Source organism: Gadus macrocephalus, chromosome 14 (genome assembly GCF_031168955.1).
Source record: "Gadus macrocephalus chromosome 14, ASM3116895v1".
NCBI lineage: Eukaryota > Metazoa > Chordata > Actinopteri > Gadiformes > Gadidae > Gadus > Gadus macrocephalus.
In genome coordinates, this window is record NC_082395.1 from 15,585,984 (window position 1) to 15,598,397 (window position 12,414).

The following is a 12,414-nucleotide window of genomic DNA, read 5'->3' on the forward strand; positions in this document are numbered from 1 at the left end:
CTTAGCGTACGTCCATTTATAAGCCCTGCTTCCCTCCACAGCTGCGCCTCTGCCACAGCCTGCTCTATCCATCACAATAGTGCTCACTATTGCATATAAACCAAACACATCCCAATTATAAGAGATGAGATTAGGGCTGAATAGGCTGGATTTCAACTGGATCAAGACTAATGGATTGGTGATAATGAATGGGAACATGCGGCCGTGGACATTTTGGCTAGGTTAAGTGCAGCACGAGTGGGTTGGAAGGGTTAAATAAATGCACTACACTACAGTTCAATTTAATGCTTTCTTGCAAAAAAGAATAAAAATCCTACCATATATCATTTCCTTTGATTCAAGGTTGAACGGAGATTTGAGTTTGCATTATTTCATCTGACTAGGTTAAGTCAAGTTAAAATGCATTCATAAACCACCTTTCATAAGAGCATATCACAAGGTGCTTCCCAATAGTAATTATAATAATTCAAAGAATATAAAAATACAACAAAATACTAATTAAACACTGTAAGGAATACAATAATTACAACAAATCAAAAGTCCAATATAGTATATGTGGAATATATCAGGATTGCATCACAAAGGAATGTGTTTGTGCAGTAATTAGTTACATTTCTGGTAGATCAAGTAAGAACCAGTGATTCACATTAATGTACAGTGTGCTTGACAGACCCGTCGGGCCATCGGGACTGTTGTAGGAGCCATGCCACAGGAAATGGCCAGGACGATAGCTTAGCAGCAAGCCAAACATACTGTGTTTGATCCTTGCCTCGGAGATCCTACATACTTGCAGAGCATCACCTGGACCCCAGTTTCTGATCAGAGGGTCCATTACGAGGCACAGAGGGCCTAACATACAGATTATCTTCTCTCTTCCGACCCTCGCAGACAAGGCAAGGATTGGCTTATCTTCCAGTATGAGCCCCATGTCGTTGAGTCTGTGGTCTCATCCCAGATTGAAGAGAGCTACAATCTAGGATTAGTAAAATGCCAGTGACTCTAAATACTCACTTGTTGTTGTTGACACTGTATATGGCAGCGGTGGCCTTCTCCTCCGATGAAAGAGGAGGAGACAGGCTGCTCGTCCTTCTTGATGTGTTTGGGATCATTTGTATATGATCTCAACCCTTTAGAAAACAGTAGAAAGTAGGCGAAAGCAGTAGAAAGTGCAATATGATTTGCATTCATTTGGCATTGATGCATACAGATTCAACATTTGACAGTGAATATACCTGACTACATTTTGTCTTCCAAAAAAAACCAGATCACAGTTCAGACTCCAAGCACTCCAAACGAAACCTATTCATTTAAGTGCGTAGATGACCTGTCATGACTTCTGCTTACCCTGCTGTCCATGGGTCCTGTTTAATCACTAAGAATAGCAGGTGGCGTCCGCAAAAGTGCCTAATTTGAACTCAGCATTGGCTTGGATGCCAAGAGTCCGGCAGGAGGATTTGGCCCTGACACTCCCTATTTTATCCCTAAGTCTTTGTTTATGTCCAAACAGAAGTGAGACCTTTACACTCTAGATCACTCCCTACAGAGAGGATAAAGAGACACACACACACACATGCACGCACGCACGCACGCACGCACGCACGCACGCACGCACACACATACACACACACACACACACACACACACACACACATTGAGACTGGGAATGGGCCCAGGGCCAGGGTAAACTCTGGCCCTGGGATAAAGAAATTGAGTTTGAGCAAGACAAGAGACTTGACTACAAACCATCTATCCTTTGCCACATAGTTTGCTATCAGTTCGGTATGCGAAGAGAGCAACTGCAGTTATTATGAAACCTTGTTTGGAATGAAAGATGTTCCATTCAAAGGGATGCAAGAGTTTAGTTCAGTATTTTGGTTATTTTTAACCGGACCCTATGCAACTCAGGAATAGAAATATTTGTGTGCAGAACCACCTACTGAATTCCCCTTCCCTTCCCACGATTATAGAAATTGTAAAAAAAAAAGTTAAACTCAAAGGGATATTAAGGCCCAATTCAGATTCATTGCTCTGCAAAAATCTTAACCTTAACCCTACCCCTACCCCTTACCCCTACCCCTTAACCCTACCCCTACGAAATGGGACGACAACCCTTCAAGACCCAGTTACAGTACGTCATCAGTAGTCGTTGACAGGGTTTTGATCTTTATTTTGATTGTATTCTTTTTTTATCTTTTGCTACAACATCTGTTTCTGGAATTTTACTGTATAGTTTGAATGTCTTAGGAATGCAACCTTACCCACATGGAAAAGCGTGGCATGATAAGATAAGAATATCATCCATGCTCCCAATCTGTTAAAAAATGCAGAAACTTTATTTTGGATCAAACATTATACAAGATCAACATAATATCTAAAACCAGAATAAACATAGAACTTGAGGTAGTGTGCCATCCATGTAAAACATAAATATTAGGGGTGTAACGATTCATCGATACAAATCGGTATCCGGTTGGATTAACACAGATGCGATTACATCGATACGTGGGCCTCTGAATCGATTTAAAATGACCAAGAATCTGTCGATGCACCGATTTAATTGTTGCGAAAACTTGCTATTAATGCATTCGGCAAGTACATTTGTTTTTGGGTCCACCCAAGCCCCAAGATTTCAGCAGAAATAAATCAACATAATGTAAGTTGAACTTCTTCATTACATTAATTCAATAAAAAAGAAGGAAGTAAATGTATGATACAGTCATTGGACCAGACATCATTCCATGTGTAAGCCACTAAATACATTGCCACTAAATAAATGCCAAGTCCTTTGCCAAACAAACACAGCATTATAAAACTTCCATGAGGAAGTTCCCTTGGTTTAGGTATGAAGTTAGTTGAAGTATGAAGTTACTGCTGATGCTACAGGCTGCAGCCTGATACTCTGGAGTCTGTGTTTCATCAGCTTCGTCCCCATCAAGGAGTTACCCACTTGATGGCTGCGGCTTCTCCAGATCCATCTCTCCTGACCTTCTACCATTTGCCCTCTTTCACTTCTTATTAAGCAGGATGAAGCCAATCTAAGGTGGCTTCCAGTCAAACCCTTAATCCGCCTATATAATTACAAATACCTTTCTCTCTCTCTTCAGTTGCCGGGGCAATTTCCTTGAGATGCAAAGCGGGATGGGACGTCGCTGGACTTGATTCAGATTAGAAGGGCTCTTGGCTTTGTCAAGTGTTCCCTTATTAGGGGTTTAAGACAGTTCCATCGTGTGAACGTACATATGCTCAGCGGCACGTAAACCGTCCACGCGCAAAAGGAATAGCTAATAGAGTATAGCGTATATTGTTGTCTTATTTTCATACATTTTTTGTATATTTGGGTAGGAGCAAGCCTTAAAGCTCATACTTCAAATCAAGCAAAACTTCCAGTCGCGTCAGCCAAATTTCGCCCAAGCCTTTCTGCCTTTTTTTCTTTCCTACGAAGAGATAAGAGGAGAGGAAGCTTGGATAGTTAAGAAATGACACAGCTCAACGGCGTCCCGATGGCTCCAGATGATTGGGTGCAGCGCTGATTGGGTGATAAGCGTCTGCACATCAGAAATCTTTTGAGGCCTACCTTTTCTAGGACGATTTATCCCTCCCAATGGGGAGTGGAGGGACCCAATCACTCACCCACCCATGCCTGAAATCTCTGGGGACCAAAAAATAGGGCAGGAGGGACGCCTAAGTAAACTGAAGAGGGCAAATAAGCTCAGACGGCTCGACAAACCTCCTCCCTCCATGGCTTGTCTGAATGCCTGCCCTTTGTTGTAGCCTGAATAGGGGGCTAAGTATCCCTCAACAATCATAGCCACAGCCTCCTCTCTGGCTGCTGCAGCTCTTCCCTCGTGATGCTTGGGCTTTTCATATGCAAATGCAAGCGGGCTTAGCGCTGCTTGTGCTACCTCAGAGGTTGCAGTGCCATAATGGACGTCACATCCCGGGTCAAGGGAAGAATAATGGAGCAATATTTGGGCTTCTCTTCTTCAACTCCAGTTTATTTGTGCATGATTATGCTGCAGGGATTGTGTTTTCTTGGGCAGGAATTGTGTTTCCTCTCTGTGTTTGAGAGGAGAGTGACCAGATGGTACTGGTCAAAAACTGGTGTCTGGCCTTACAGAAGGAAGAGCTTGTAGAGCTTTGTTGGCTTCCCTGTATGTGTTTCTCTCTGTGTGTGTGTGTGTGTGTGTGTGTGTGTGTGTGTGTGTGTGTGTGTGTGTGTGTGTGTGTGTGTGTGTGTGTGTGGTTGCGTGTGCATGTGTAACTAACTAAGTCTATTTCTACACAACCTTAAGAATGACCAATACACCAATACACAAAAGCGTTTTATAAAAAGATGCAGGTAATTGCAGAAACCTTTTCTGAATGCCGCAATAAATGATGGGAGGAGCAATTTGCCAATGTTAGGGCACACTTAATGCGGCAAAACTCATAATATCCTCATGTAAGTGGCTGCCGCAGAAAAAAAATACTGTCTGCCATACAATTTGCTGCAGCCTTGAAGAAGCCTTTGAGTGCCACTCCACAGTTTAGCCAGAATATTGGCTTTTGTCTGTGGCAGACATGAGTGCAATTACATTTGGCTTTTATGTGACTCACTCCCCACACTTATCTTGCTGTGGAGAAGATGAGGACAAAACATCAATGGTTGCTAAGGTCACTGTTTGAGGCAAGCTTTCTGAATAATTTAATATAACCAGCCGTTACGACTGTCAGTTCTAAGGCCACGTCGATCTTTTGGTTTTTCGCAATTATTTTTCTATCACCATTATTATGAGCAGGTTTTGACAAAAGAAATTGCTACATGACTTAAGTGTCTGCCATTTTGAAAGAATGTGATTGCAAATGGTACTTCAATTATTCATCTGGCAGGTGCAAGGTTAACTTTTAAACTCCTTTCATCACGTGTTGTTGTCATTTATGTTATTGCCAACATACACACATCAGGAAGCATTAAAGTATGTGGCAATCAAAAACATAGTATGAGTATTGTCCATTATACATAATGTATATTGCCTTGGGTTCATAAATGTACATTTAAACATTCATGGCCTTGTATGAACATGAATACTTATTAACTAGTTGTTATCCAATGATAATTCCCTGATTGGATTTTTTATTTGCTTGCAATCTATCCTGCTCGTTCTTTACTACAAAATAATAGTTTTTCTCTCTCTCTTTCTCCTTCTCTATCTTCATACAATAATGCTCTATAATCGATCCATATAATTTAGCTTGGATCATAGTAAATGTTAATTTACCACGTATGTTTGAGTACATAGGAAGTATACACGGATATACCGTATTCCTTTGAACATTGGAGTCTGGGTGAAAGAAGTTTATGGGTCAATACTGATTTGTAATGATCAGTGCTTACTATTTAAACAGGTTGGTTAGTTGGCTACTGTGCCATGACTCCAGTCTATGCACTCTGGAATGAAGCTATTCTCTACCTTTCTCCCTGGATCCGAGACTGGCCATGTGTAGCCACTAGGCAAGCCCTATTTGTTATTCCCTCTCTCGCTGGAATGGCTGTGTAAACACATATATATCGAGCAGCTGTGGACTGTGTATTGACAATACGTACGTCTGGGCCTTCGCCTCAGTCTACTGCACAATGCACACGGGCATGTTGGTCCTTCAGCTGTAGTCACTTTCTAACAATTATCACAATGCATTTTTCTAAAAGGACTCTTTGGGTAGATTGTATCATTCATGTTTAAGGGCACTTCTGCCCAACAGCATCTCAACGCTGTCTCAGCTTTGAATTGGCTATTGATTCTCAATTTGCAATTACCATTATCTGTATGTTTGCTGCTTGCAGGTGCATTCAGACCAAATAACTAAAATGCTGTCTGACATTGTCCAAAAGGTTTTCTTTCCTTATTGTTCATGAGATGTTTCCATATTCAGCAGTCTGACTTTTTGGCTCCTCTTGTTCCTAGGGGCTCTCGCCTCAATTTTGGACCCCAAATGGTTGTGCCAAAAAGTGATTGGTTACCAAACAAGCAATACAAGAGGGCACAGTTGAACCAGGAGGTGACTAAATCAGGTGAGCAGATTTTTGCCTGGGTCCAGGTTTTTGTATTCCAGAGTAGGTAACCCTACATGTATGGTAAATCCTTTAAATAGTCATGACAAACTCTCATATGGAAATAAGCAGACTAAGTAGAAAGTAGACTGTGAATGATTCCTCAAGTTTCCGTTTTCCTACGTTACCACACAACGCTAGCAATATCAAAGATGGGTATCTTGATATTCGGTTGATTCCGTTCTAGAAATATTGACAGCAACTGGTGCAGGTCACAGCCAACGTCACCGCTAACGTCAACGCTAATGTCAGCGCAATGAAAAAGTTGAAAAACGCAGAGAGATAGCCATGGTGTCGTTAGAGAGCTGGACGTTTTGATATTTTAATGGTTTGTGTAGCTGAAAGTATGCAGGAGCAGTTAACTGCACAAAAAACTTAAGAAGAACATTAGATGTGCTTGCAGTAGTAACCACATTAACTATTCCTTTTAATGATAATAATTAAGATGTGCTACAATGTTCTTCTTGGAGGAAGTTTCCCTCTGCCTACCAGTAATGAACTTCAATATCCAACAACAACAATAGGCTGAAGCGTTCCTGCGTGTAGCTTTTGAATTATTTTTAAATTTGTGCACCTTTCTTAAATTTTCCAAATTGTCTTGCTCAACATTGTGTAGATATAACCTCCCCATGCCCATGGGACGCAATGATTGCTATTCTGAGATCACTGACATTTTTCGGTAATCCTCATGTCAACACAAACCCGAATCCTTCAGGTCTATCTGTGAGAGATTCATTACTTTTTAAATTAAATACTTCTACAAGATATTATATGATATACTTATACGTAAGTTAATATGTCTGCCACAGTGCCTCAGTGGTGTAATGAGGATGGATACATTTCTGGTAAAATAAGCTTATTTAAGGGTCCTCATGATTACATTTTCATTTTATTATTTAGCTGATTTGATCTGCCATAAGATACAACTATTTATCCTCCTACTATGCATACTGAAATTCTGTTTATTCTAGTGGCTAAATGGACAATACAAAACACTAAACACTAAATAGAAAATAAACACTAAAACCTTTTATTTTACCGGTCTTCTAATGAGAAGTATTTGCACTTAGTAGCCATTTTGTTGGTGGCCCAAGGCAGTAACTAACGACAAAGGACACTTATTTCTTTCATTGTCTTTGAGTGTATATCTGAAATTGCTTGATACATACGTTTAAACATTTCCTATTTATAAGCACTGATGAATTGTATCATGATTCCCAATGGTTACCAATGGGAGGATTGTTAGTATTTTACGTGTAGGGTATCTATACACACACAGATACACACACACGCATGCCCACATACACACACACACACACACACACACACACACACACACACACACACACACACACACACACACACACACACACACGCACACACGCACACACACACACACACAAACAAACACACGCAGTGATTTGGAGACCTAATCAAGTCCAGTCACACTCTAACACACAGCAGCCTTTGCCCCACTTCCTGCGGACAATAGCTGGCCAATGATGTGAGACAGCAAGAGGAAGAAGCATTTAGCCTCGCGGCGCAGCACTGATGATCTGCTCTCTCATGGCAATCTCTGTCTGCCTGTGTCCTCCCTCTCCCTCCCCACTCTCTCTCTCTCTTTCTCCATCTCTCGCCCCCCGCCTTCCTCCCGTCCTCCCGTCCTCCCTCCCTCCCTCCCTCCCTCTACTCTCTCTGGCGAGGGGTGGGGGGAGGGGTGCCACATCACACACAGCTCTCTCAGGACACGGGCTGTATGTTCGACATGCGTCTGGTGACATTACCCCTGATCCCAGACCCCCTCCAACCCCCCCCCCCCCCCCCCCCACACACACACACACACACACACACACACACACACACACACACACACACACACACCCCTGAGGCGGGGCTGTCTCCTCGTCTTACTGGGGTAATGGGGTGTGAGACAGGTGGAGAGATGGAGAGGGGACAATAAGGGTTGGTTGTGTGTGTGTGTGTGTGTGTGTGTGTGTGTGTGTGTGTGTGTGTGTGTGTGTGTGTGTGTGCTATTGTGGATGTTTGTGTGTGTGTGTGAGGACGAGAGAGATGGAGAAGAAGGAAATGGATAATGGATAAGAACAAAATACTGGTTTGGAAGGAGACACATCCTGAGGAAAATGGGTCTATTAGCCTGCAGCAAAGCCTGATTTGGCAATTTGTCGACTCACCATTAAAGCTTGAGAGAGAGTGAGAGATTGTGTGTTGTAATATTTTCTAATACCTCAAGGTCACCATTTCAAACTTAACACAGAATTTAGCAATTTCCCCTCGAAGATGAAATAAAAAAAAGCTTTTAATTTGGCAGAAAAACTTCTTCTATCTGCAACCACACATCAGAACAGACACAGACAAATGTCTGAATGTGAACTTTAAACATGCATTTCAGTTGTGCAAATACATTTTCATTCATGCAAGCAAACAGTTGAACCCTGACCCATCTGTCTATCATACATGTCACAAACTGCCACATTGCTAATTGTTCTGTGCTCTATGTGCAGTCGATTCTCTGGTTATTTCAATGGTCTTTAGATATTCTCTGGCCTTTCAATCCAGAAACGGAAACTAAGCAAGGAAAATAAATGTCTTCCTGCTGTTTAACTTTATAAAAGTTTTCTTGGTATTTTGTGGTCTTCCTAATTCCATGGCCCATTGAAAGCCACGGGAGATGGATTGTTTTCCTGTTCCTCTGGTTTTGCATACACCTCTGTGGACACCTCTGTGACACGCTCAGCCTTATTTGCCTGTCACATGAATCTCCCATTTCCATACACCGCTCTGACCCAACCATGCAAACAACCTGTTCACAAACAGGCTCTCTCTCTCTCTCTCTCTCTCTCTCGCTCTCTCTCTCTCTCTCTCTCTCTCTCTCTCTCTCGATCTCTCTCCCTCTCTCTCTCTTTCACTCAGCAATTACTCTTTTTTGATGACCTGTAATGCACACGATGCAGTGTGAACAGAATCCGTGTACACAGTCATACGTTCTTTGTGTGCAGTGTTAGTTTGTATATTACATACAGCAGTTAATATATTATATTACAATTTATAATGGAAGCAGGTCCGAGTGATTAATAACCTAGCAAGGATTAATGAAGAACACACACACACACTTCCTCATTTTCCAGTTGCTATTGATTTAGAGAGAAGCTTCTATGTTTGCTTTGTGAATTTGCCTGTGTGTGCCTGTGCGCATGGGCTTTTGCGTTTGTGTGTGACTGCCTGTGCGTACGTGTGTGTGTTTTTGTGTGTGCGTAAGCTTGTTTGCTTAGCATGGGGATTTCTGGTGTTGACCTAGCAACGGTCACCAAAGGCCAAGAAAACATAAATGCAAGGACATTGGAGTCAAACCCCTGTTTGAAACGGGACATTCGCCACCGCACTAAACAAACAAACTACCGTTTACCTTGTCTCCAGCTGAGCAACAAACAGACAAACAAAGAACACACATACACAAAAAGCTATTCTCTAAACCTTTCTGCTCTCTCTCTCTCACACACACACACACACCGCTGTGTGTCAGAAGTCATCACTTTCCGATGTCTTGCACACACACATTCACATAATAAACACATCCTCACACAGTGCGATGTACTTGAGGTGAGAGGGTCAAGAAAGAAGGCAATGATCGGCCAGATAATAGAAAGTCTTAAATAGTTATGAATAGGCCAACCACACTAGGGGGGATAATGCTGGGTTCAATAAATCATCGAAGCTAGTTCCAAGCTAGTTAAAAGAAAACCAAACTAAACCTACCACTAAGACAGTTAGGGTCTGATGCCATCTAGCTAGCTAAACCTTTTTCCAAGATTACAAGAGAACAAAATCGTCTGATTATTCTAATATCTAAATCAGATTTCTAGTCAAGTTAATTACATTGGCCAAGGAGGAAAGGGAGAAAAAAAATGCAATTAAAAACAATTATGGCTAATATACCAGCAATAAATATATGAGTGTTTTCCCCATTTAATATCTCTTGCTCATTGATCTTCATTAACACCAAGGGCTTAAATGTTACTACTCACGCTGATGGAGAGGGAAGGAGTTTACAATCATGTTCAATTAGCACTGCTTCACATTCCATCTCAGCCTTCCGGCGTCTTATTTGTACTAATTATTTGCTTTGCTGAGCTCGTTAACTTTTCCCACTTCACCTCAGCAGTGAAAGTGATTGCTGTCCCTAGTCCCCTACTGCCTTGTGCTGTATTAGAGCATGGCTCCTGCTTTTTTACAAGGATGACATTTGTGATTGTGTTGAGGTGTCTAAGAATGTCCGTGGCCATGTACATGGTTGTTGGTTGTCATTGTCTGTGTCAATTAGCAATTAAAAAGGAAAAGTGAAATCTGCCCATCGACAGATACATTCTACCAATGATGTTACGACAGTATTCAATAGTAGAAAATATGGATAATGTCCAGTCATTACTATGAAATAAATCCGTAAAGGGGGATCACCCTCTTACATTAACATGCTTATTACACGGCTACGTACTACAGAAAACAATAACTTGACACCAAATATATTATTCTAATTATTAAAATAAATTATGTATTGATTTTAAAAAGTTGTATTGCTTCTGCTTTTACGAAATTGTCGATTAGATACGATGGATGTAAACAGCATCCATAGCAACGGCCTGTGATTAAGAAAAATAACAGGCTGGTGAATGCTGTGATTGACCAAGTTGTGCAATGAACTTAAACAATGATGTAAAAAAAATTGTCAGTGTATTCAGTATGTTTGTAACATTTGCAATTCTATTTCAAAGAGAAAAACAGAGAATACGTGCTTGATGTTACAAAACACAGTAGGCTACTAGCAACTACCCACCCACAACTAACCTTAACCCAACAAACACACACACACACACACACACACACACACACACACACACACACACACACACACAAAGCCTTGAATTGAAGCCCCTGATCTAGTGGGCCCTTGTGTCCTGACAGGTTCTGATCAAACCCTCTTGTCTAGAGGACGGGTCAGGTGAGATGCACCGGAAGAGGACAGGGGAGGCAAGGCATCAAAGGCACCCTGATGACCCCTGGCTAAGAGTGCGGGCTGAAGGACCAGGGCCTTCTCCGCCTCTCCACAGGTTCTGCCTTTAATCTCTGGCTGCCCTCCAAAGCCACTTAGTTATCCAGAGAGCAAGAGACACTGAAGGTAAGGAAAGGATGAGACTCCCTTGTTCCCTTAGCCTCCCGTGTTTTTGATGGAGACATCGGACTACAACGCACACACACACACACACGCACACGCACACACACACACACACAGCCAAAGGCATCGTCATAGGTAGCTTATGGGTTGCATTGGGAAAGCTACAGACAGCCTAGTTCTCCTGTTCTGTCACACACACGCACACACACAGCCTGACACACAGCATCCCATGCCATCCAAATGAAGACACTGGGAACCCGTGGTGAAGGCAGAGTAACGCAGGAGGGCTTGTGCAAAGAAATAATAATAACAAGGAAATCCCTTAAAAGGAGAGAAGGAAAAAAATTATAAAGAAGCAACAGGATTAAGCGTTTTTCCAAGTTTGGTTACTTCCATGGATTAAGTAATTTCCTTCGCAGCAATATGAGTGGACCGAGTCTAAACACAAACGAAAAACTAAAATAAAATGAATGATTAAATGTCTGGCAATACTTAAGACATACAAACCACTTTGTGAGAACATCAACCGCTTGTCCAGTTTTCCAACAGACCAATCATTATGACTCCCCCATTAACAGAGCCACACATCACCCAAGAGGGTTGCCTGCCAGGGCATGTCCCAGTCTAGGTGTGCTTGCGGGCGTGTACGTGCGTTTGTGTGTATAGATTTCTTCTGTGGTTAAATGGCAATTAGACGGATCAGAATATTCATGCTAGTATGCTAGTCTGCTAGTCTGATGCTGTAGGTCCACGCAGGCTCAAACTGAAAGAGGAAACCACTTGGTTTATCGTCACACCACCGGTTATTCGCTACATGACCTCTGAAGCCTCACACGAGATTGAACACTGTTAAGGCCTCAGACACATGGACCATATACCATTCAATTATAAATTGTGGCTAGATTTATTTTTCCATCCAGGGTCCTACATGAAAATTGCCTTAGGAAGTGTATTTGAAAGTCTGAAAATATCAGATTCTAGATTAAATGTTGCATGTTTCGTGCTGTTAAAAATAAGCCATAAACTTCGGTTGATGACTAAAACAAATGAACTAAATGTCTTAACAAATGGAAAACCTCAAACATACTCAAGTGGGGTTTTTGGACTCAAAGTTAAAATACAAATGACAGAAAATAAA